This window comes from Poecilia reticulata, chromosome 16, assembly GCF_904066995.2.
Source record: "Poecilia reticulata chromosome 16, P_reticulata-male-v2, whole genome shotgun sequence".
NCBI lineage: Eukaryota > Metazoa > Chordata > Actinopteri > Cyprinodontiformes > Poeciliidae > Poecilia > Poecilia reticulata.
This window is the reverse complement of record NC_088845.1, coordinates 31,662,449-31,684,229: the sequence shown is the minus strand read 5'-3', so window position 1 is coordinate 31,684,229 and position 21,781 is coordinate 31,662,449. Positions and strand designations below refer to the sequence as shown.

The window sequence follows — 21,781 nt, the reverse complement described above, 5'->3', positions numbered from 1 at the left end:
TACATAAAACGGAAATATTTCATTATTTCTTGTGCGGCCCGGTACCAATTGGTCCACGGACAGGGGGTTGGGGACCACTGGCCTAGCATATGCAAAGGCGCTTCAGCAGACCCACGTGGATTCTCAGTCATTGGATGAAAAACAATGACATCAGAGTTCATTGTTGACATGTGGTTGGTTGGTTGATGTGTGCCCATTGGATAGCACATATGTCTTTATAAATAAACCCTGCCCCAATTATTAAAATTTTTAACGCTGTATTTTAAAAAATCTATATAAAAAATAAATGCTGTATTAAAATATATTCATTGATATTGCTTATATGCAACATGTTCATATATGAGGAACATAAAAGAGAGAAGTTTTTTTTTCTTTATTTCATTTTAATTTTTTTTTTTACTGTTTGCACACAAAATAAGACATAAATGCTTGTCCATTTCTGGACCATCTGGCAGTGTTTTTTTGTCCAAACATGAACATTATGCTGCGTTCAGGACAGGCCCAACATCTCTCCCGTAGCGTGGACCTGGCATCTCTTCCTGTAATGTAGTCCTGATGTCACTGAGCTCCTGGTTGGAGGAACTTGGGGTCCATCCTGACACCCCCTCATAGCTGCCATCCTCCCAGAATGCCTCCTCCTCTGCTGCCAGTACTCTCTGCATTCCTCCATCAGCTGTTGACACAGAACAGACAATCATTATGAGCTACAGGCATCTTTTAGTCATTATGAAACTACATTGAAATTGTTTGGCAACTTCCACCTTAGTATGCACACATAAGACATTAAAACATACAAACAAAAAAACACATTAATACATTCTTACAAAAAATAAAAACTTTAATGAAAAAGAGAAAACACTTTAAAACAATTGGAAGAAAAAAAATTAAAAGCAGTTGATAATAAATAGTAAAACATAGTTCAACAAACTCTGAGGCATATAATTTGCTTGGATGGATTTTAATAAATCACAGTATTTAATCATTCAAGGAATTGTGACATCTCTAGATTAGTAATAAATCTTACCTGCTTCTTTCTTTAGCTACATCTGGATGACTGGCAGTAGGTCCTGGATGCAGCTGGAAAACATTTCTATGCATTGTCAATACATAGCATAATTACATTATGTACATAAACAATATTGAAGCATAAAATATCAACATTCTAAAATAGTAGATACTCACACACAGTTGCATCTCTGTCCTCATCACGGACATCAGAACGTTCCAGAAGAGTCTGACACAAATGTGACTCATTCTGTGGAGTCTGTGGAAATAAATGTAAAATTAAAAAAATAATGTAGCAAATATATGGCTTTCTCAAAAATACATAAGTAAATAAGTTAAAATTATTCTCAACCAGCCATTATACAGTCGGGAATCAACGCAGTGATTATACATACCGGCTTCATAACTTCGTCCTCACATCCATCCTCCGTCCGCCATTTTGTAGATCTTTACTGCGTTCCACACTCTGGCTTTATGGAGAGCCATTTCAGCCAAAAATTTAATAAATAAATTAATGGGTGAAATAAATAAAAAATGAGTAAAACAAATCAAAAAATGAAGAAAAAGAGTGAAATAAATAAAAAATGTGTTAAATAAATAATTTTGCTTTTTTATTAACCCAATTTTTCATTTATTTATTTTTCATATTATCAATTTCTCAATTTCCTTTTTTTCATTAATCTATTTTTCATTTACCCATTTTTCATTAATCTATTTTTCATTTAATCATTTTTTAATTTAGCTTTTTTATTAACCCAATTTTTCATGTATTTATTTTTCATATTATCAATTTCTCATTTTCATTTATCTATTTTTCATTTATCCCTTTATCCATTTACCCATTTTTCATTAATCTTGTAACAAATCCTCGTATAAACGAGAAATGTACACGCACAAGAGAGTCCTTTGACTTGTTTTATACAAATTTAGAAATAAGTATGACCGCAGTTTTAACTAATCAATGCTAGAAAAACGATTTGGTTCTAATAAAAAGAAAGAGGGGACACGTCATCTAACGGATGCGGCTACGAACGACCCGCTACATTTAATAACCACACATCTGTTTTCCTGGAATCATGCCATTATACCAGTCACTCTTTAATTTTTTATAATTAAACAACCCCACATTCAAAACTAAATCTATAACCCAGCCTGAATCCCAACAAAAATAAATCGTTCATCAATAATAATAATCCATCGAAAAGTCCATAATCAGGCGATCAAAAAAAAGTAAAATTCTTGTTGCGCAAAAAAAACAACGTTGGGGCCCAAAAATATTTATCAGTCTTCGTGCACACAAAAAAGCATAAATAAAAAAAATGGAAGGGTCTCACCGGGTCGGCGTTTGTGTACCCGGGCGGTTCCCTTTGTCAGGCCTGGAACGCGAGCGCATCGGGACCGGTCATCGTTCCGTGTGGCTTTATCTTGCCTCCAGAAGAATTTTGACTCCTTTGTTAGTTGATCTGGCAACGCTTTTAGTCCAAAAACTCAGGTATCTCCGGGCTCGTCTTTTAAGCTCCCCGGTCCGTCGCTCGGCGTCCTCTTCCCAGCCTGCTGTCACACCCCTTTTTGTTTCTCCCAACCGAGTGTCCCTTGTTCCTTTTATCAGTTCCGGTAAATGTTGTGACCCAGATATATTTTTACTTCGCGGACTTTTTCAAATAAAATACATACATACAAGACATCCTTGCGTACATACAAATGCAACAAAATTCTGTGCATTTCATTACCCTATATTTTATTCTCGGAGGTAAACATTTATTTATTTATTTTTAGGATACTTCATTTCATTGTGATGTCACAATCTGTTTTTCATTTAACCACTTTTCAATTTCCCTATTTCATCCATCCATTTTCTTTCACCCTTGTCCCTCAGTGGGGTCGGGAGGGTTGCTGGTGCCCATCTCCAGCTAACTTTCCGGGCGAGAGGCGGGGTCACCCTGGACAGGTCGCCAGTCTGTCGCAGGGCAACACAGAGACACACAACCATGCACACACACTCTCTCACACCTAGGGACAATTTAGAGAGGCCAATTAACCTGACAGTCATGTTTTTGGACTGTGGGAGGAAACCGGAGTACCCGGAGAAAACCCACGCATGCACAGGGAGAACATGGAGACTCCATGCAGAAAGACCCCAGGCTGGGAATCGAACCCAGAACCTTCTTGCTGCAAGGCAACAGCTCTACCAACTGCGCCACTGTGCAGCTTTTCCCTGTTTCATTAACCCAATTTTTTCATTTATTTATTTCTCATATCAATTTCTCAATTTCTCTTTTTCATTTATCTATTTTTCATTTATCTATTTTTCATTTGTCCATTTTTCATTCATCCCTTTATCTATTTGCCCATTTTTCATTAATCTATTTTTTAATTTAACAATTTTTCAATTTTCTTTTTCCATTAACCTGATTTTCTATTTACCAGTTTCATTTTTCAATTTCTCATATATCCCTTTTTTATTTACCTATTTTTCATTTAACATTTGTTTGAAAAAATAGTTACTTTTCCCATTTTCCAATTTCCCTTATTCATTTAGTATTTCCTTATTTTCTTATTTATCACATTCTATTTCCCCGCAAAACTTGGAAAAAATAAATGCAAATGAGGAGAGGCACGTCATCAGGCTACAACTTCCCCAATTTGTTGGTTAGCGTCACACCCATACTTTGCTTCAAGAAAGATGGCGACCTACTAACGGGTTATCAATAAGCTGAAGCTCATTAACTTCATTAGAAAATAGTGTTATTACTCCTGACTTTAGTTTTCGTGTGGCCGCTCAGACAGATTGTGTTTCAGTTGGCGGCTCTCATGGACTCAGAGCTTCACCGTCGGGAGTTTTTATAGCGGCCGCTGAAGTTGGGTTTCGATTGAAGTTTCGGGACACCTTCGTAGCTACCAGCTGTGATCCAACTATAAGGAGCAGACTTTACTATACATCGTAAGTGAACTGCAATATCCAGAGGCAGCTCTATGGAGCATCGAGCTGAAAGAATGAGAGTGGCAAGCCTTGGAGATCTTCGTCGGAGGCCATCTTTCAGACCTGCCATCTTTCAGACATGCACCGCTGCTGTCCGTCCAGGATCCTCCGGTTGCCCAGACGTTGCACGGTAAGCTACCGCTGTTGTTTGTTTTCCAACTACAGTCATATTTAATCAATAGGGCTCAATTACGGTCGAGGAAGGTTTTGAGTTGATCTCGGCAGTAGGTGACAAACTGAACGTCTCCAGGATGTTGAGACCAGCACGTCCTCTGATCCAATACATTTTATTAAGAATAAAATCAACAAAACGTGTTCAAATTAATGGCCCAACAAAATTAATAATCTCTGTAATTATTGTTTAAACAAGGTGTGTGCATTTCTGTACCATTACAAAAATAAAAAGGGATTCAAAGACCCTGATGAGCAGAGCAGTAAATATGAAGCCTGAAAACCTTCAGGCTTCATATCTTTTGTGTTTTTTAGTTAAAAACACAAAAGACTGAATCTTTTGTGTTTTTAACTAATCTCTGCTGGGTTTGTGGGGCACAAGCGGTTGCCACAGCAACAGGTTGATTAAATGACATTAAAAAGTTAGGAGACGTTTAGAGTCGATTGCCCTGTTTTACTTTTGTTTACCTTTGCTGGGATGCATCACAGCTGCTGTAGTTTATGAACGTTCAATAAACGACAAACTTGGACTAACTACCTCGTTCGTCTGCGACTATATTTCATTAACAAACAAATGGCTTCTACCGAGATAATTATGTAAAATTAAATTAATATTTTTAAAGTTTTGTGCGCTCTGGCATCTTGCTTTAAGTCTGAGAGGCTTTTCATGTATCAAACATGCTATTTATTTAGTGGAAATATTGATGCGATGAAACTCTCTCCAAAATAACCTTTCAACTTTTAATGCTCCACTGTTGAAAATGAGAATCTGACATTCACAAATGGCATTGAAATAAATTCTAGTCCAACTTCTGGTTTGTTGCGATTCCTCTGGATCCTGTTGGAGGAAAAATATACCAACTTCACAAGATGTGGCTTTAACCTAACTCCTGTCAGTCTGAAGCTTCTCATATTTAGGTCATCAAACCAAAGTTCAGATCTACCATAACTGGTTCCATCGCCACCAGGTCAAAAGTACAGCTTTTTGGCGCAGTACATTCATTAATGTTTCCATCATGTATGTTTTCAGATGCAGTCCATCCTGCAGGCCTCTGGTCTCAGTGTTTCCCTTCAGACTCCCAGTGGGCTCACAGCTTCAGGATGACCAGAGACCTTCACCTTTCTGGAGCAGGAACAGTCGGCCAAATGCACTGGTGACACATTCATTTAAAAAAATGTGGCTGTTCTTATATCATTGATATGCATAAACCGTCTGTATTTTACTGTTTTGAATAAACAAAATATTTGATTACTATGAAATCTGTGTTCTCATTTTCAACAGTGGAGCATTAAAAGTTGAAAGGTTATTTTGGAGAGAGTTTCATCGCATCAATATTTCCACTAAATAAATAGCATGTTTGATACATGAAAAGCCTCTCAGACTTAAAGCAAGATGCCAGAGCGCACAAAACTTTAAAAATATTAATTTAATTTCACATAATTATCTCGGTAGAAGCCATTTGTTTGTTAATGAAATATAGTCGCAGACGAACGAGGTAGTTAGTCCAAGTTTGTCGTTTATTGAACGTTCATAAACTACAGCAGCTGTGATGCATCCCAGCAAAGGTAAACAAAAGTAAAACAGGGCGATCGACTCTAAACGTCTCCTAACTTTTTAATGTCATTTAATCAACCTGTTGCCGTGGCAACCGCTTGTGCCCCACAAACCCAGCAGAGATTAGTTAAAAACACAAAAGATTCAGTCTTTTGTGTTTTTAACTAAAAAACACAAAAGATATGAAGCCTGAAGGTTTTCAGGCTTCATATTTACTGCTCTGCTCATCAGGGTCTTTGAATCCCTTTTTATTTTTGTAATGGTACAGAAATGCACACACCTTGTTTAAACAATAATTACAGAGATTATTAATTTTGTTGGGCCATTAATTTGAACACGTTTTGTTGATTTTATTCTTAATAAAATGTATTGGATCAGAGGACGTGCTGGTCTCAACATCCTGGAGACGTTCAGTTTGTCACCTACTGCCGAGATCAACTCAAAACCTTCCTCGACCGTAATTGAGCCCTATTGATTAAATATGACTGTAGTTGGAAAACAAACAACAGCGGTAGCTTACCGTGCAACGTCTGGGCAACCGGAGGATCCTGGACGGACAGCAGCGGTGCATGTCTGAAAGATGGCAGGTCTGAAAGATGGCCTCCGACGAAGATCTCCAAGGCTTGCCACTCTCATTCTTTCAGCTCGATGCTCCATAGAGCTGCCTCTGGATATTGCAGTTCACTTACGATGTATAGTAAAGTCTGCTCCTTATAGTTGGATCACAGCTGGTAGCTACGAAGGTGTCCCGAAACTTCAATCGAAACCCAACTTCAGCGGCCGCTTAGTTCAAACTATAAAAACTCCCGACGGTGAAGCTCTGAGTCCATGAGAGCCGCCAACTGAAACACGTTCTGTCTGAGCGGCCACACGAGAACTAAAGTCAGGAGTAATAGCACTATTTTCTAATGAAGTTAATGAGCTTCAGCTTATTGATAACCCGTTAGTAGGTCGCCATCTTTCTTGAAGCAAAGTATGGGTGTGACGCTAACCAACCAATTGGGGAAGTTGTAGCCTGATGACGTTCCTCTCCTCATTTGCATTTATTTTTTCCAAGTTTTGCGGGGAAATAGAATGTGATAAATAAGAAAATAAGGAAATACTAAATGAATAAGGGAAATTGGAAAATGGGAAAAGTAACTATTTTTCAAACTAATGTTAAATGAAAAATAGGTAAAAGAAAAATGGGTAAATAAAAAAGGGATATATGAGAAATTGATTAATGAAACTGGTAAATAGAAAATCAGGTTAATGGAAAAGGAAATTGAAAAATTGTTAAATTAAAAAATAGATTAATGAAAAATGGGTAAATAGATAAAGGGATAAATGAAAAATGGACAAATGAAAAATAGATAAATGAAAAAGAGAAATTGATAATATGAAAAATAAATAAATGAAAAAATTGGGTTAATGAAACAGGGAAATTGAAAAGTGGTTAAATGAAAAATAGATTAATGAAAAATGGATAAAGGGATAAATGAAAAATATCCATCCATCCATCCATTTTCTTCCGCTTATCCGGGGTCGGGTCGCGGGGGCAGCAGCTTCAGAAGGGAGGCCCAGACTTCCCTCTCCCCAGACACTTCTTCCAGCTCCTCCGGGGGAATCCCAAGGCGTTCCCAGGCCAGCTGAGAGACGGATGACCGAACTTCTCACCCTATCTGTAATCTGGGACGTTCGCTACGTTGAGCTCCAGTTAGCCGCCTTATCGCACTGCGCCAGAGGCAACTGCTTCATGCGTCACGGGAAAAAGGTCAAAGGTAACAAGGTCACCGGAGGGTTTATTATGTTGTACAAAAAAGAAACGAAATAGCAAAGAATTTTAGCACATGTTTTTATGTGTCAGAAGAGGGCATAGGAAATAATAATACCAGACAAAAAAAACAAAACAAAATTTAACCAAAAGGGCAATTGGGGGCAAGGAGCAAAAAGGGCAGGGCTCAAGCCCCCCCAGAACCCACCTACAGGACTCGCTGTGAACGCTAGAGGTCAGACGGGAGACCTAATGGACTCCCTACCACGTCACGGAAGCAGGCCAGGAGACCGACGGGACTCGCTGTGAACCCTAGAGGTTAGACCGGAGACCCACAGGACTCCCTACTAAGTCACGGAAGCAGCCTGGAAAACCGATGGGACTTGCTATGAAGCCCTGGAGGTTAGCCCGGATACCAACAGGACTCGCTGTGAACCCTAGAGGTCAGACCGAACACCCACAGGACTCCCTACCAAGTCATGGAAGCAGGTCGGGAGCCCGACGGGCCTTGCTACGAAGCCCTGGAGGTTAGCCCGGAGACCAACAGGACTTGCTATGAACCCTTGAGGTCAGACGGGAGACCCACAGGACACCCTACCAAGTCACGGAAGCGGGCCAAAAGACCGACGAGAATTGCTAAGAAGTCCTGAAAGTTAGCCCGGAGACCAACAGGACTCGCTGTGAACCCTAGAGGTCAGACCGGAGACCAACAGGACTCCCTACCAAGTCATGGAAGTAGGCCGGAAGACCGACGGGACTTGCCACGAAGCCCTGGAGGTTAGCCCGGAGTACAACAGGACTCGCTGTGAACCCTAGAGGTTAGACCGGACACCCACAGGACTCCCTACCAAGTCACGGAAGCAGGCCAAAAGACCGACGGGACTTGCTACGAAGCCCTGGAGGTTAGCCCGGAGTACAACAGGACTCGCTGTGAACCCTAGAGGTCAGACCGGAGACCAACAGGACTCCCTACCAAGTCATGGAAGTAGGCCGGAAGACCGACGGGACTTGCCACGAAGCCCTGGAGGTTAGCCCGGAGACCAACAGGACTTGCTATGAACCCTTGAGGTCAGACGGGAGACCCACAGGACACCCTACCAAGTCACGGAAGCGGGCCAAAAGACCGACGGGAATTGCTAAGAAGTCCTGGAGGTTACTCCGGAGACCAACAGGACTCGCTGTGAAACCAAGAGGTCAGACCGGAGACCAACAGGACTCCCTACCAAGTCATGGAAGCAGGTCGGGAGCCCGACGGAACATGCTACGAAGCCCTGGAGGTTAGCCCGGAGACCAACAGGACTTGCTATGAACCCTTGAGGTCAGACGGGAGACCCACAGGACACCCTACCAAGTCACGGAAGCGGGCCAAAAGACCGACGGGAATTGCTAAGAAGTCCTGGAGGTTAGTCCGGAGACCAACAGGACTCGCTGTGAACCCTAGATGTTAGACCGGAGACCCACAGGACTCCCTACTAAGTCACGGAAGCAGGCTGGAAGACCGACGGGACTTGCTACGAAGCCCTAGAGGTCAGACCGGACACCCACAGGACTCCCTACCAAGTCACGGAAGCAGGCCAGAAGACCGACGGGACTTGCTACGAAGTCCTGGAGGTTAGCCCGGTGACCAACAGGACTCCCTACCAAGTCATGGAAGCAGGTCGGGAGCCCGACGGGACTTGCTACGAAGCCCTGGAGGTTAGCCCGGAGACCAACAGGACTTGCTATGAACCCTTGAGGTCAGACGGGAGACCCACAGGACACCCTACCAAGTCACGGAAGCGGGCCAAAAGACCGACGGGAATTGCTAAGAAGTCCTGGAGGTTAGCCCGGAGACCAACAGGACTCGCTGTGAACCCTAGAGGTCAGACGGGAGACCCACAGGACACCCTACCAAGTCACGGAAGCAGGCCAAAAGACCGACGGGACTTGCGACGAAACCCTGGAGGCTAGCCCGGAGACCAACAGGACTCGCTGTGAAGCCTAGAAGTCAGACCGGACACCCACAGGACTCCCTACCAGGTTTCGGAACAATTGCAATCAAAATGAAGCCTAAATCTTAACACAACTCCACTCCGAAAGCAGTCGGTTACTCAATAAGCCAAGAACATGAACATTTCAGAATTTTACAATATATACAGGAAGATTTACAGGCATGCCATCAAATACTTGCACAACAGACAACATACATTCCCAATTATTCAGCATTCATTCAGCAACAATCATCCATTAGCATTTTTCTCCTATTATACTTTCCCTCACTCTTCCTTTTTCCCCGGGGATTTATACTATTTATTTATTTATTTATTTATTTATTTATTTATTTATTTATTTATTTATTTAAAGATATAAAATTTAGTTGGCTATGGATTTAATTAGCCACTGTCCAATTTTAATGTGTGCACACAATTAATTATATTGGGACTTCAGTTATATTAGCCAAGGCTGACACAAAGAACTTAAACTCCTCGCCAAAATCCCAGACAAAAATTAAAGAACAATTGCTGCAGTTTAACTCACAAATAATCTGTAAAAACTCTATTTTATTCACTTGAACTTCTCATTTCTCATTTTTCAACTTCAGGCCTACTCATTCTTACATGGAGGATTTTACAGCTTCTCTTCCACCAGACGCTTTTACTCCGTCATGAATGGAACATAGGCTTTGGTCACTCCATGGAGGGGAAAAACACCCACGCTCCTCCGCTACGGAAAACTCACCGTCTCCCTCTCCCGAGAGACACGATGGCTTTCACACAGCAGAATAAACGTCCCTCCTGGCATCTTATTATTTCTATAGCGCTTTTCACAGAGATCCCAATCTCTCTTTGTGGTTTCAGCTGGTTTTAAGGTTAAGATTGTTGGCCTCCTGCCAAATTTAACAAATCGTGATATATTATTTATTAGTCAGCTCAATGAAAGTGCCTGTTCAAGGGAACTACACCAGATTGGCTGATATATGGTAACTTATAAGTGGAAAGTTCCTTGTTACCGTCACCAAAATGGGTGAGACCAGACTGAAAAGTGTTTATTTTTCGAGCTGTTTATTTCCAGAATGTATGAGATACCTATGAGTCTCAGATTTTTGTAGCTCGTTCTTTGCGCAAAGAAAAAACTCGTCTATGGAAGCAGAAAAACTTAATCATACTTTAGCACTTCAGACCGTCAGCAGACAGGAAACCGTTGTTTTAAACAATAAAAGAGATAAAAGCTTACTTACCTTGATTTGAATGGGCCCAGACGGTTTCCGTCCGCAGTCAGGCTGAAGAGAGCCACCTTTCTTCCCTTGCTTGTTCAATTGTTCGATCAAACGTCGGGTGTCACCATTTATATTGAGGAATTGAAGGGTGGCTTACTCTTAAATATATATAAGTAAGGAAAACAATACACTGAGACGTAGTTCTTGCTGCTAGGCCATAGACAAGCCGGAGATTTATTACACTCCACGGAATTACAGTTCCATTAGTTCAATACACAAAATCTCTTGTAGTCTTGACCATAAAATCTCTCCCGTCCTTACGTGAAGTCACTTTTTATACCTCCTGAGAAATAACAAAAAATAAATAAATTATGGGAAAATTAAAACCCATTTTGTCCCTATTCTCAAGAATCACTGATTCTCTAACATTGGCTTAGATTATCTGACACAAGAACCTACATTAGAAATTAAACAATGTAACATATATTATAAAATTTATATTATGTGTTATAACATTCACCAGCAAAGTTTACACAGGTGGTAAAGACTATTATTTATATGTAATTCTGACTAGTAAGATACATCCCAAATCTTCCGTTTTTGTTTTGAAAGTTTCATAAAGACACGATGTGAGGAAGAAGAGGGAGAATCTATAAAGAGAGACAGATTCACTGCAGGATGAATCTCACATCGGATTTTGGACTCAATCTCAGCTGCTGAATCACTGAAGCTAGAACTCGTCGGCTGAAAAACATATATATATATATATATATATATATATATATATATATATATGTTTTTCAAAAAAGAAAATTCCTTTCTCACCCTCCCCGAGTGGTTTCTTACATCCTCTGAGCTCAGGTCCTCTACCAGAGGCCTGGGAGCTTGAGGTTCTCCTCCAGTATCTTGCATGTGCCTAGAACTGCACATTTCTGGACTGAGATGTCTGATGTTGTTCCTGGGATCTGTTTTAGCCACTGCTCCAGTTTGGGGGTGACTGCCCCAAGGGCCCCGATGACCACAGGGTCTTCACCTTCCAGGTCTTTTCCAGTTCCTCTTTGAGGTCCTGGTATTTCTCCAATTTCTCATGCTCCTTTTTCCTGATGTTGTAATCACTTGGTATTGCTACATCCACCACAACGGCTTTCCTCTGTTCTTTATCCACCACCACAATGTCCGGTTGGTTCGCCATTACCATTTTGTCTGTCTGGATCTGGAAGTCCCACAGGATCTTAGCTCGGTCATTCTCCACCACTTTTGGGGGTGTTCCCCACTTTGATCTCGGGGCTTCCAGTCCATATTCTGCACAGATGTTCCTGTACACTATGCCCACCACTTGGTTATGTCGTTCCATGTACGCTTTCCCTGCCAGCATCTTGCACCCTGCTATTATGTGCTGGACTGTCTCAGGGGCCTCCTTGCACAACCTACACCTTGGGTCTTGTCTGGTGTGGTAGATCTGAGCCTCTATTGCTCTGGTGTTTAGGGCCTGTTCCTGGGCGGCCAGGATGAGAGCCTCTGTGCTGTCCTTGAGTCCAGCTTTCTCCAGCCATTGGTAGGTTTTCCTGACATCAGCCACTTCAGTTATTTGTCGGTGTTACATCCCACGTAGGGGCTTGTCCTCCCATGACAGTACCTCCAGCACCTCGTCCTCTGTTCCCCACATATATATATATATATATATATATATATATATATATATATATATATATATATTAGAGATGTGGCGATCAGGTTTTTTCCTGCCGATACCGATCACATAATTATTTTTATTTATTTTTTAATCATAAACACTATCGGTTACATTATGTGGAAAAAGGAACCATGAATTCACCTTAATTTAGACAAAAACTTGTTTTTAATAACTTTTTCCAAGAAGAAAACTAAACAAAACAGGCATTGTGCAAATTGTACTGCTATCAGTAATACTATCTTTAACAGACTGATAACATATGGAGGCTCTGAAGAGACTAAATAATGCAAAGAGCCAAAATAAAACCTCTCAACATTGCCAAAAAATTCAAGTATAAAACTTTACATTCAAAGGCAAATACAGGTCCAATCCTGAGTTACTGAATGAAAACTTCCTGATAGCATGGCGGCTAGCTGATTACTGCTAGTTCTGATTTGCTGTTTCTGACTGAGCAGAGTAATTATGCAGAGCAGGGAGATCAATTATTTTTTCAGAGATTATCTGTCTCATGTTAGGACAGCGAAAGTTTTAATACGTATGTAAAATGTATTTTTTTTTAAGTTAGATGCTGCAGCTTTAAGCAGAGGTTCGGTGTGAGAGTCACTACCAGGTGGAGCAGAAGCGGCGCTCCGTCTGTGAAATATTACTACCTGTAGCGCGTAGCAGCGGTTCAACAGCGAGAGCAGAACCAGCGTCTTACATCGCAGCTCCAAGACTTAAATAATTTTATGGGTTATTTGTTTAGCTTTCTGACCGTCATGCTAATCCGGGTGAGTGTTTGTAGCTGTGCGCTGCTTTACCTGCTATCTGATCCTCCATATGTCTTTTTTACTGCAGTGAGCCTCCATGTAGCCAAACTCCGTCAAGTATGGCATTGTTTTTATGTCGTATTAGCTTCGTTGTGTTGATGCATTTTGACCTGCTTCAATTTGTCGCAACACGCAAATGTCCCCATTCACTCTGCACGTTTGCGCAGAGTGAAGGAAAGAGGAGACCAGCTGCACAGGCAGGCTGAGAAATGAGATGCAGGTGATCGGCATCGGCAACAAGAGCCAATGATCGCCGATCAACGATCATGCACTTTTTCTCGAAAATATGATCGGTGACCGATCGATCAGCACACCTCTAATATATATATATATATATATATATATATATATATATATATATATATAAACATGTATCCAATATATTATTCAGTATTAATCATTATTATTGATATTTGTAAATAATTTATTAAATACATTATGAACAGCTGTGTGCTTTGTAATATGCTCATCATACATCGATATCAGAATATTCTATTCCTATTCTATAGTTATAGAATAGGAATAGAATATACAATAAGCATATTTAAATATGCTGAACTATGTATTAAAAACATGCTTAAAAAAACAATTGTTTATAAATATAGCTTTGATAGATGTTTGAATATGGTTTCCAGTAACAAAAAACCGTGTTTTGATCGATTAAATGCGCTGATACGTCATTTTGCCTGCTAAACACATAAGGCTGAGTGGAGCGGTCTACCGCTCCAAGATGGCCGCCCTAAATCTCGTTAGCGACAATAGGCGAGAGCGGTCCATGAGGCGTCTATCCTTATATTATGTCTATGCTCGTTACCACCAGTGCAAATCTTCCTCTGGAGTCTAATGGCAGCTGCTTGACCGACTATGAAAGCTCATTACTGCCACCAACTGGGCTGGAGTGTTAAATGAAAGTTGACAGAAAAAAATACATTCTAAAAGTTATTTTTTCAAAAGTTTCGTGACAGTATATTTTATTTTTATTTTACTCAATTCTACTTTGAGCTGTCTCCTTTATAGTTTATACAGAGTATAATGATTCATCATCTGTGAGTTATATTTAGTGCTTAACTAACAAAACTTTAAAAAAAAGAATACAAATGTTTATACTCTATCAGAAGGTATCACAAACTTTCAACCATTTTTTTCTTCAATTTAAACTTGAGAGTTAAGCAACTGAATACTGAATAATCTGTAGTTTCTTAAGTCCTGTATTGTGTTGTGGAATGACCACTACCACTCCAATATAGCATGACTCTGGGTCTTTAAAGCAATCAGTGAACATTAACATTAGTTTGAAAATTATTCACAAAAATACTTTATGTACAATGAACGACTCTGGAACATGTTTTTTATTATTATTTTTGATTAAGTTGTCCAATTCCTCCCAACACAAGATAAATCTTCAGATAGGAGGAATGTCAAAGTAAGATCACGTTTCACAAAAGTCTATTTTATGTAATCATGCATATTCTTCTTTTATATCATCAATTCAACCAAAACTAAGTTTCAGTGCTCCTAACACACATGTAATATATATTTTAATGGATAAGATAGATTATTTTATCCAAACATACTTCTTTATGGTGAAGAGAAGGTAAAAAGGGTTAGCTACAAAATGAATAAGAGTCAAAAGGTGGTGCTCAACAGTTGATTTACATTTGCATGGCACTCAGCAACTTCATTTAAATACGAAAACCTCTGCTAGGCACAAGGGGACGGGGTTGATAGGGAAACACAGACACACAACGTTTTTGACCATTTTTGGCAGTGTTCGACTCTGACCAAGACCTCTTGCCGAAAGCCCTCAATCTCCATGCGCACGGCAGCACAAGGTGTCAATAGCTGTCGAAAATCCCATTTTTCATCCTGTGATACCTGTTTCCACGCTGTCTGTGTTTTGTACCTGAATATATGGAGAATGTTAATGTGTACATGTATAAACTAAGTGCGCAAAGCAACATTTGTAGCTATACTTTCAAAAGTGACATCATAACATAAAGGCATAGCTCTCATATGGGATCAGTCTTATTTCAGGTGTTAATACTGAGCATTTGTAATTGGTGACGTATAATCTAACTATCCAGAGATTTGTCTATTTGGAACAACTCTCTGTTGTTCCAAATAGCCTGTGGAGCTACACTAGCTTGATAGTGTTAAGATAGTGTTACATGTATGTTGATAGGAAATATTTTATATGAAAACATAAATGAAATTATATATCTATATATAATATAACAGATATATAACATTTCATTTATGTTTTCATATAAAATATTTCCTATCAACATACATGTAACACTATCTTAACATATGTTACTAATACATTTTCCATATAAATCGTAATATATATATTTTGGGATATATAAACACATACATTATATATTCATCTTTACTACATTTAGAATATATGGAAAGCAGCAATCTGTATATTTTGTAATATATTTCAAAGTATTTCATAAATATGTGGTATAATCCATAATACATTAATCATATATAATGCAATTAAAATATTTAGCAGAAAATGTATTGTGAAAATATATTACAATATATATCCATTAATCAATCCATCCATCCATCCATCCATCCATCCATCCATCCATCCATCCATCCATCCATCCATCCATCCATCCATCCATCCATCCACTAACACCCTTGTCCCTCAGTGGGTCAGGAGGGTTGCTGGTGCCTCTCCAGCTAACGTTCTGGGTGAGAGGGGGGGTCACCCTGGACAGGTCACCAGTCTGTTGCAGGGCATATCTCCATTAATACATTAGTAAATGTATTTTCCTTTTGTAAGAATGCGATTCACCATGGCAATGGGAGAAAAAAGAAGCCTCAAAGTCCACATTTCTTGCTGATGAAATTACTAATGTCAATGATGGCATATGGAGAATATCAAAACATATTTATTAGAAAAAATACTATTGGAAAAAGTAAGTACAAAGTACAGTTGCAATAGGTTTTAAAAGTCCAATTAAATATTTATAGGGTTATTTTTAAAGAGAGGGTTGAAGAACGGCATCTTACAGGTATTTTTAAGTTTTTTGGCGGGGAGGGATGCTGAGACTGTTAAACTGTTTTTTTCTTTTTAATTTTTACATTTAAGGAATTGATTCTGCATAAATCAGTCAGGTTGATGTTCTCTGTGTGTATTTTAACATTTGGTCTGAAGTTGTGTGCAGAATGAGGAGAGACTATTTTGACTGAGCAGAAACAGTGGCAGATGTTATTCAGACATCCTGACACATTCTGTGTATTCAGCAGGTTTTTACAAAATCTGTATCTCTTGTTGGGCTGTGACTCAGGCCCCCCTACTCCCCCAAAGCCTGAATGAATAAGTGAAAGCAGCACCTGTAACAAGAATGCCAGAGCACATTAAGGTTGTAGCCCAATCCCAGTAAGCAACAGTGAGGGTTGCAGTCTGCTTCAATGAAGACAACTGGAATAGAGGTGGGGAGGGAGCAGACTTTGAAAGGATCAAACTGATACCATTGTACATTTTGTGCAAACACCACATGTGAGCAAAGTACAATGCAAATAATAGAAAATTCAGAGCAACAACATAATTATTTTTTTAGAAGAAATATTAACTTACTGAGAGTTGAGGAAAAAGTGGTTCCCATAAAATCCTAACTAGAAAGCTAACAAACAAACAAACAAACAAACAAACAAACAAACAAATCAGATGCCAAAGTTTTTGAATTTGGAGTCCTGTTATGTTCAACATGGCAGAACCTTCGTTCATGTTGCTCTCCAGCTGTCTTGTTAGTGCATCTTTCAAAGAATGGAAAGCTCTGCAATTTTCATTGTAAGTACATCTCAACTGTGAGACACATTAATAAAACAAAAAAGGGGAAAATTACATTGTGCAGATTTAAATCAATAATTTATGTGTCCAACAGATTTACTTTAAACTAGAATTTTATTGATTAAATACATATTTCATTATCTACCAACCAGCAAGAATTCTGGGTTTTACAGACTAATGACCTGGATTTACTGAACCTGTTGATCTGTGTAGAAGATACACATCCAGGATCTAGTCAAAGATCTGAGGAGAGCTGGAACAAATACTTATTTTCCCTACTGTACATGCGTAGTACAGAATGGATGGGTGAATTATTGCTTCACTCTATATATCATGTTTGTATGTGGGGGAACTGGGGACTGGCACCATTTTAGCAGAGACCTACTAAAATGAAAATATTTTTCAAAGACATGAAAGTCCAACATGTTTGGGTCTAAAACTGACATCAAAGTTCACTTTTGACTTTTACAAAGACTCAGATGGTGCTGACACATTAGCCTAAGTGAGGATTGCAGGATAACAGCTCAAAATTGATAAGTGATTTCAAGGTTCACTCTGAAGCTTCCAAGTCAAACCAAACCTACTAACAAGATAATGATCATTTAGGTTTTACCATGTATTTTGTTGTAACCATAAGAAAACACACATTATACGGTTGTTCTGTGTGGTTTGATTCTCATACAGATTATCATGGTATACCGTACTATTAATGAGTAATTTGAGTAATAATTTGATTATTCAATTTCTTTTGTTTTATTTTATTTCAAGTTAAGCTGTTTTAGGATCAAAGGTCACCAGTACATCTCAGAAACAGAGTCCTGGTCCTTGTAAGTTGATGGGATATTTTTACTTCAAAAGTATTGTAACCATGACTTGATTTTAAAGAATGTAGTAATGCAATTGTAAAACTGACAATTATGCAACAGTAACGTGAAAAATTGGGAATATAGAGTCCAGTAAAATGACAGAATAGGATTTTGATGTGCAAAAAATGAATGAGTTTTATAGGAGTCTGTAAAGGAACTTAGAGAAGGGGGGGTATTTTTTATTTGTTTTTTCACTGGCAAGGACTACGTCACAAAGAAATATGTTCATAGAGGAGGGATGAAGGGATGAAGGGAAGATCTATGAAGGGAAGGAGGGATGAAGGGATGAAGGGAAGATCTATGAAGGGAAGGAGGGATGAAGGGATGAAGGGAAGATCTATGAAGGGAAGGAGGGATGAAGGGGATGGTGAGATGAAGGGATGACTGAGCTTGATTTGGTCATCTGGAGAGAATGATGTCTTCACTTGGGAAGTAAAGACTCGGCGTGGGGGTTTGGTCTTCGGGAAACGGTTCCTCTTATTTTCCCAGAGCCAATATAGGACCCCCCAGACGAAACCTGCAGCGCAAAGCATGGTTCTCTCTTCATAAGCTCCAACTGGTCCAGAATTCAGCTGCCCGTATCATTACCAAAACCCCATCCATGCACCACATCACTCCTGTCCTGCAAAGACTCCACTGGCTGCCCACCAAGTTCCGCATAGATTACAAAATTCTTCTGTACACTTTCAAGGCCCTTTACAATCTCTCCCCACCATATCTTTCAAATCTTATTCATATTGCCATTCCCTCTCGCTCCCTCAGATCATCCTCCTCAATCCATTTCACTGTCCCCTCTGCCCGTCTCACCACCATGGGGAGCAGAGCTTTCAGTCGCTCTGCTCCCCAACTCTGGAACTCATTACCACCACACCTTAGAAACAAAGTCATTATCAAATTTTAAAACCGAACTCAAAACACACCTTTTTAGATCTGCCTTTTCCACATGACACAATTGGTTTGCCTGATTTTACATAGTTTTTATATAGATACATTGTTTTGTTTTATTTATTTTTATCTACTTTTACTTGTTACATTTTATTTGTTTCTGTCACAGTTTTTTACTATTGTACGGTGTCCTTGAGTGCCAGAAAGGCGCCTTTGAAATAAAATGTATTATTATTATTATTATTATTATGAATGAAGAAGGATTAAATGAAGGAATTAAAGAGTAAGGGAGGGTGGGGTTGACGAAACTGAGATGAGTGGGTGAGCAGAGTATAAATAGGCTGCCTGGATAATTAGAGGTGTGGTTTGGGCGTGGTCCAGCTCCCCAACTTAAGTTAACACATTAACTCCATATCTTCAATATCTCTTTGGCAACATGATGGATTTCTTTTCTATGGAGACTGTTAATATAAATTTTTGTTTAATAAAATGGCACAATATTAAAGTTTAATCATGGTGTTTATTGTTGTGGTTTTAAATACTGTCATCAGTCCGGCTGCACAAATCCGTCCTACACAAACGTCTTTGCACAATTTGTGGAACATGCAGCAAATATAGCATCCAAACATAAAAGGCGTAACTGATCTTGTATGTCGGGTCAATCAACTCGACTACGCTTGTACAGCAAAAAAAAAAATTGTTTGTGCTGCTTTTGACCTTGAATATATTAATGAAAGTTTAAAGGTCAAAAGATCAACTAGCCCCACCCCCCCATCACACACACACACTTTTACTAAATCAAAATGACCTTTAAACTTTTATTAATATCTTCAAAACCAAAGTGGCACAAACAAAATATTTTGTTGCACAAACCAGCACAAGCGTAGTCAAGTTGCTTGACACCAATTTTATCTGATTTGAAGAAGTTTAGGGGGTACTGGTTGACCTTTCATGACCTCTGGAAACATTTCTTAATATATTTAAAATGATAGTGGCACAAACTCTCATTGCTGTGAGGGTGTGTCTTCAATACATTCTCCTCACTGGTTACTTTTCACCAAACCTTTATCATTACAGTGCATAACAAACCCTGACCGCTTTGTCGGAGGTTCAGTTCCTCCAGTAAGATGTTCACCTCAGGACAAATTGTGACCACCGATAAGTTTATAAACCCACTGGATTTATTTACAGATGGCATCATGTCAGTTTACCATCAGGGATGAACTGATCACTGAGTATGATCACACACAGAGGGATTGTGTATGACCAAATAGATTATTGAAAAGGGATGTGATTCTATGGACCCATTTGTGTCTTTAATAAGGCTGATGATGATGATGATGATGATGATGATGATGTTAACCATAGAAATAATGTGGACTTATTTCTAAGTACAGAAATAGACATGGATGGACACAGCGGTGGATAAGGTGTGTGACCCATAATGCATCAGGCCTCAGTCCTTGACAGCCGTCACAGGTTTGAGTCCCAGGCACATCTCACAACCCGTTTTCCTGTTGATTCACTATCATATAAGACCACTGGAGCCAAAACAAATCCTTATAAACATATATATATATATATATATATATATATATATATATATATATATATATATATATATATATATATATATATATACTTTATTTGAAGGGCTGTGTGTGACCAGTATGGTCCCACACTCCATCTTTGGCAAGAAACTCCAAACACCCAAGGAAAACATTAGGTTGAACATATTTCATTCTAATCCATCCTCAGTGGTATCTTAAATGAAACAGTTTATCTTTACATAAACAGGAGTCCACAATTGTCCTTTAGTCACCAGGTGAAGGGCAACGTTTGGTACTATGAGCCACTGATTGAGCCACACTTGTGTTGCTCACGAGCGTAGCGACCTCTGCAGCGCACTCCTCAAGCACGCGGCCGATCTGGACCTGTGTTCTGAGGCTCCTTTCCGCCCGATTATCTGTCCACCTCCCTGGACTGGGCGGTTAGTGCTGGGATTCTTGCTTCTGAGCCTGGATGACATCTGTGTTTGTCACCCACCATCTCAGCTCTCCTCTTCCTTCTGCCTGAGCTCATTTGGTGTGACTTCATTTACTCTCTGCCAACACCTGTGTGAGCAGTAATTACTGGCTCCGCCTCATTATTAGATGACCAGTTCAAAGTGTCTTTGAGGAGCTAAAGGAGAAAACAAAAATACAAAATGCAAAAATACAACCCAATATCAAAAATCACATTTTCCACAGTGTAACATGACAGTCGCATATACATAACACTGTAATGAACATGAAGTCGTAAATGTAACTGTTGTCATTGTCAGTCGGTAAATAATGACAATACAAAGTTGACATTGTTTCAAATGACGACTTGCCATTAACTAAGAAATCATAATCTTTGACAAATATAACAGTTATAATTATCAAACTTTGAAAAGTTATGTAGCTTTATGTGTTGATATTAAACTACTCTGTCATTTGTTGTTAGTCTTATAGTGATCAGTTGAACATGTTGTAATTTTTCTATTAACTAAAAATTGCTGTTTGTGATACGCCAGAACTCATAATTACTTCTGTACTGGAATGTACAGAGTAAACACAGGAAGGTTAACTACCCGAGTTGTTGTTTATCATATTGTGTTTGACTTGTGTCATTTTAGATAATGCCACACTGTGTCACTGTTGACTGTAATAAAAAATGAAATAAAAAACAGTGAGGTGAATCTGGATCACTTCCCACATGAAAAACGAAGAGATCAATGGAAGAGAGCTGAACACAACTTTTATTTGTATTTAGTATTTGAGTATTTCTCGCCAGAAGACTTTGAGTCATTTGTGTGAGTAAAACTGACCAAGCAGGTGATCATTACCTTAAATTAAAAACAAAAGCTGTGCCGACAATTTCTATCCACAAACGCCGGATAGAGAACGAAAAATGCTAGGAGAAACATCCGAACAGGCAGCACTGGAAGCTCTGCTAAATGCTAGCAGAGCTGAATGTGAAACCACAGACCAACACCGGACTGAAGGCCAGACCCTAAACAGCTGTTACTGGACACAG

The 21,781-nt window shown here is 39.3% G+C and overlaps 1 long non-coding RNA gene across 1 annotated transcript; it reads right to left on the bottom strand.

Moving 5' to 3' along the window:
- Positions 1-341: 341 nt before the first annotated feature.
- On the bottom strand, positions 342-4,407 carry LOC103478797 (uncharacterized). The gene is made up of 3 exons (XR_014084070.1): positions 1,183-4,407; positions 1,025-1,077; positions 342-673 (listed from the first exon to the last, which is right to left on the bottom strand). It is a non-coding gene; the product is annotated as an uncharacterized LOC103478797 (long non-coding RNA).
- Positions 4,408-21,781: the final 17,374 nt, after the last annotated feature.